The sequence below is a fragment of the Octopus sinensis genome, unplaced genomic scaffold (assembly GCF_006345805.1).
Source record: "Octopus sinensis unplaced genomic scaffold, ASM634580v1 Contig10214_ERROPOS200000, whole genome shotgun sequence".
Lineage (NCBI taxonomy): Eukaryota > Metazoa > Mollusca > Cephalopoda > Octopoda > Octopodidae > Octopus > Octopus sinensis.
In genome coordinates, this window is record NW_021832015.1 from 111,082 (window position 1) to 117,310 (window position 6,229).

Below are 6,229 nucleotides of genomic sequence, written 5' to 3' on the forward strand. Positions count from 1 at the left end.
TCACGGATGGTGATTCGACGATTTCCCCTCACAGCTGCACGCACATCTGTGGTGTTTTACTCAGATTTCTTCGTTGCAGGTCTCCCAGAACTTTCGTCAATAGCGACCTTTTTCGGCCATCTTGGAAATGTCTGAACAAGTAGTACACTTGTGTGCGGCTCATACACTCTTCTCCATATACTTTCTGCAACTTTGCATTGGCCTCTGAATAGGTATCGTCATGACTACTTCCTCTGTCGTGATCAGTGCGATGATCATACGCTACACACGTTCCTTCCAAACACTGCTGTAAACAGCGAAAGTGAACTAGGACGTTTAAACTTAGTGCGCATGCGCAGTAGAGTCCAAGGTCAATCTTTGCTTAGCAGCTACATTCTGCGTGCTTTAGCTTCGTTACTATGGCAACAGTCCAGATACTTATTGATCAGACTTTGTATATTGAAGAATTGGTGAAAGTATGCAGAGGTTGTGCTTTAGCTTCAAAAGCTACTACCACTAAATGGCAACCATGGCCAAAAGCAGATATTCCATGGTCCTAGTTTCTAAGAGTATACCGAGTAACACCTAGTCCCAATCCCCCGTCTGGAATGTCACTTGTGGAATTAATGTTTGCTAGAAAAATCAGATCCGTCTCTGATAAGTTGATACCGAGTTAAAAAAGAAGAATGGTGAACAACAAGTATACTCTAAGAACTATAGATATGGTAAAGAAATCTGGGAGAACGGAATAATTATTAAAGAAATTGGAAAAATATTATTCCTGGTAAAAGAAAAAAAATTTCGAACATAAAAGACATATAAACTAACTTTTAAAAAGATGTACAGAACAGTCACGAGAGATGAAATTCCCAAGGAAGTATTGTACGACACGTTTGAGGTACTAACACCCAAACAAATGGAAACTAGATATTTAAATAACAGAAAAAGGAAAAGAACGGAAATATTGGAATTAAACCCTAAGCGTAAGAGATATTACACTCTGGAGTGATATATATATCTATATATATATATATATATTGATTGATATATATATATATATATATATATATATAATATATATATATATATATATATATATATATATATAATATATATATATATGATATATGAATTTAAAAAATGATGGATTTGTATAGCGATAGACAGAACGCTATTAATATTGTTTAAAAAAACGTTATATGATATAACGTCATAAGTAGCTAACAGAAAGAGTAGGGATATTAATAGTGAATGTTAAATATAAAGGAAATTAAAGCTTAAATTATATATAATGATAGAGACTACTTATATGCACTAAATGTATGTTTTTGCCAATGCTTACATCTGTATGCTCGCTCTATAACCGTGTTTACTAGAGTATTTTTAGAAAAAATAATGAAAAATAGCTCAGAATTGCAGAGAAGACAGAATTTCTTGCCTTTGTCATATGGTATCGAAATTGAGAGAATCAACCATTCTAAATGAAATTGTTCATTGTGGTCTTTTACATGAAATTTACATGAATCACAAGTCTGCTTAAAAGCAACTCATCACCAAAGAATTGGCTGACCTGACCTGATATGGCCTGAGAAGATCAGAGTAAGAAAGCAGACTAAACGAAACTGGCACTCCGTCGGTTACGACGGCGAGTGATCCATTTCCTCCGTTCAATAATGTAGATCAGATTTCTAGTCGTAAAAGAATTATTGATAACAAACATAACTTACGCACCGATACAAAACGAATGAAGGCAGATAACCCTTATTTAATCCCCTATTATCGATCTAAAAGTAAATATAAAACCTTCAAAAGTAATTACGCTATGAATACTAGTAAAAATATTTGGTTAATAATTCCTTACGGGAGACAAATTAAATCTAATCTCCCACTGCTGTTTCGTCAAGCTATTGCTAGGAATTTTCCAAACAATTCTAGATATTACTCTATAATCAATTCACATAAGGTTAGGATAGGTTTTACAAACACAAAACATCTCTTGCAAATTATCTCTTCTCATAATAACAAACTGTTAAATATTAATACATTTACTAATACTAACATTAATTTAGCTAATACCATCCAACCCTCTAGAAATATTAATAACAAGGTTATTGTATCTGAAGTCAATTCCAATAGAATTAAGTTTATGTCAAGTAACTCTAAGATTAAAAATTCTATATACCAGTGTATATTTAGTACTCGTAATAAAGTACGATTTTACATTGGAAGCACATCGTTAGAGTTATCTAAAAGAATTTCTATCCATTACTCAACATTTAGGGATAGAAATAAACGGAATAGTACCGGTCTCAGCAAACTGATTTGGGATTTAAAAGACCACAATGAACAATTTCATTTAGAATGGTTGATCCTCTCAATTTCGATACCATATGACAAAGGCAAGAAATTCTGTCTTCTCTGCAATTCTGAGCTATTTTTCATTATTTTTTCTAAAAATACTCTAGTAAACACGGTTATAGAGCGAGCATACAGATGTAAGCATTGACAAAAACATACATTTAGTGCATATAAGTAGTCTCTATCATATATATAATTTAAACTTTAATTTCCTTATATTTAACATTCACTATTAATATCCCTACTCTTTCTGTTAGCTACTTATGACGTTATATCATATAACGTTTTTTAAACAATATTAATAGCGTTCTGTCTATCGCTATACAAATCCATCATTTTTTGCTAAAATGTCTTATTGACGAGTTTCGTTTTTTTCACTTTCCTGAGGAGAGGATTGCATTGTTTATACCATTTATTCTTTTGAATAGTATCAGTGGAATTTTCGAAACATGTGTCGAGAGTAAAAATATTTGATAACACCTGCGTTAATTTTTTTATTCATATTATTCAAAATATTCAACGTAAACACAAAGTTTCTACCTTTATAAACAAGTAGTTACAACACCTTTACTCGTGAGATTTTTGCTGCCCTGGTACCTATTTATTTATTTTTCCGTGTTAATTGTTAACAAGGTAAAAATACACTCATCTATTTATATATTGATATATATATATATAATATATATATATATATATATATATATATATATATATACATATTGATATAAATACATACATACACAGACATACATACATACATACATACATACATACATACATACATACATACATACATACATACATACATACATACATACATGTATATTCATATTGCAGTATTGCAAATAAATTGAGACCAATTTTAAGCAGTTGACTTAGTGGGTTTAATGTTTCATTATTTAACAAAAACTTGCTTACTTGAAAAGGTAAATAGCGAACTGATTCAATAAAAGAAAGTCATGGAACAACAGAATCATTCCTCCATTATTGTTTTGGCATGCGCCGGGCACACTGTCAATAGAATTGTTAAGTTGACGAAACTTCCAAAGGCAACAGTTTATTGTGTGTATAGAGAATTTTAAGAAGTGGTAAAGATTAATAGAAATGAACACAAAACTCGAAGTGATTCCAAGCGCAAACGAAAGTTCCTCGCTGGCCTCAAACGCTCGATTGAAGCTAACCTATCCACATCCATGACAACTCTTTCAAAGAATCGCAATGTGTCCCTTTCCACGGTGTCCAGGGTTGTGAGCAGGAACCTTGACATAACTATCTTCCACCTAACAGCCAAGGCCAAAGCAATCAGAGCCGAGAGATGCCCAAAGCTGTCGTATGTATGTATGTTTTTATGTGCAGGAAAAAACTCTTGTGTTTGTGGACGAAATGAAGTTCACTGTGGACGCTGAGTGATTGCATACAACCTTTCTGGCGTCCTCCCTGTGTTTGAGACTAAGAACCCTGGCTCTATGGTGGTATTTGGGACCGTGGTGAGTGATGAAAGTGTCATGGACCCACACTTCATTGAGTCTGGTTTGAAGATCGGCACAAAGGAGTATCTGGACATCCTGAAGAACTCTCTGTTACCTTGGATGGAGCAGAAGTTTGGGCTTGATAACGTGGTGCTTATCCAGAATTCTACACCATGCCATGGATGAAAAGACAGGCCTTCCGTGGTGAGAAGGTGCCTTTTTTGTGAGAGCCAACATCTGGTCCAGTAATAGCCCTGAGCTCAAACTTCTAGATTACTTTCTATTGGACGTACTTCAAACAAGGACCAATGCTTTACCACTCTCGAATGTCAGCAGTTTGAAAACCTGCATCGTGCGTGAGACACGTAAAATCAAAAGGGCAGAGGTTGCAGCAGCTGCGAAAACATTTCGTTCTCATGTGAAAGCAGTAATAGGCCAAAAGGGTGGCCATGTTAGGTGATTAATGTTTTGTTGTAACAAATGTAACATTAAAGGCGGCGAGCTGGCAGAAACGTTAGCAGGCCGGGCGAAATGCGTAGCCGTATTTCGTCTGCCGTTACGTTATGAGTTCAAATTCCGCTGAGGTCGACTTTGCCCTTCATTCTTCCGGGGTCGATAAATTAAGTACCAGTTACGCACTGAGGTCGATGTAATCGGCTTAATACCTATGTTTGTCCTTGTTTGTCCCCTCTATGTTTAGCCCTTTGTGGGTAATAAAGAAATAGGTATTTCGTCTGTCTTACGCTCTGAGTTCAAATTCCGCCGAGATCGACTTTGCCTGTCATCCTTTTGGGGTCGATAAATTGAATACCAGTTGCGTACTGGGCTCGATCTAATCGACTGACCCCTTCCCCAAATATTTTGGGCCTTGTGCCTAGAGTAGAAAGGAATAAATGTTACATTAAAATTATGTCTGTCTGCTACGATTGTTCTGGTATTTCTCACCACCATCTCCCTGCGATTATACTCTACTTTGTTCTGGTTACTCTCTGTAGGGAAGGCGTGTGGCAAGAGTATTCGGCTCTAGATTGTAAAGTCGTGAGCTCGGTATCCGGCGGCGCTTTGTGTCCACGAGCAAGTAAATTCATTTTCACGTTGCTCCAATTCACTCAGCTGGCAAAAATGAAAGTTGTACCTGTAATTCAAAAGGGCCAGCCTTGTTACATTCTGTGTCACTCTAAATCTCCCAGAGCACTGCGGTAAGGGTAGACATGCCTGTGGAGTACTCAGCCACTTGAACGTTAATTTCACGAGCAGGCCGCCCCGTTGAACGGAGGAAATGGATCACTCGCCGTCGTAACCGACGGAGTGCCAGTTTCGTTTAGTCTGCTTTCTTACTCTGATCTTCTCAGGCCATATCAGGTCAGGTCAGCCAATTCTTTGGTGATGAGTTGCTTTTAAGCAGACTTGTGATTCATGTCCGTTGGCATCAAGCATCACCCTATATGTGCTAGCTAATTAACTGTGCTGTACGTCATTAAACTTTGATGACCCGGCTAGGTTCAGTGTAAAATAGATGTTTGGTGTCTGGGACAGCGACGCTAGGTAGAAATTAAAGGTAGCGGCGGGCTGCAGGATTCCGAAACCAAGTTCAATTTACTCAACACAACGGCGCTTCAATTATGTGTGTGTGTGTGGTGTGTGTGTGTGTGTGTGTGTGTGTGTGTGTGTGTGCGTGCGTGTGTGTGTGTGTATGCGTGCACGCTTATGTAAATGCGATTGCACACATCTGTGTATGAGAATTTGTGCGCATATGTAGATGTAGATGTAAGGTAGATGTTTCACGTCTAAAACAAAAGCAGGAGGTTGGAGTGTGTTTATGAGAGAAAGGCAAAGGAAGAGATAGAAAGGGATAGAGAAAGAAAGAGAGAGAGAGAAAGAAAGAAAGGAGCTTATGCATGTGTACATGTATGTGGCTGCCAGTGAATGTATATGTGTGTATGTGTAAACGCACACACGTACACACACACACATATATATATATATAATATATATATATATATATAGAGAGAGAGAGAGAGAGAGAGAGAGATACTCTAATTCATAGATACATATGTATAAATAAATTACAATATGTAAATATATATGTCTTTATATATGCATCTATGTGTGTATGCGTATATATACATATATATATATATGTGTGTGTGTGTGTGTATTATATATATATATATATAATACGTATGTATGTATGTTTTTATGTATCTATGTATGTATCTAAGTATGTATGTGTGTGTGTATATATATATATATACATTAACATATATACATATATATGTGCATATACACACGCACACACACACATATATATGCATATGTATGTTCGTCCGTGTGTGTGTGAATTCGGGTGCAATCACACACTTGTAGATACGCACTGACGCATTTTTGTCCATTCCTGTATAAATAGGAAACAGCCTGGGAGC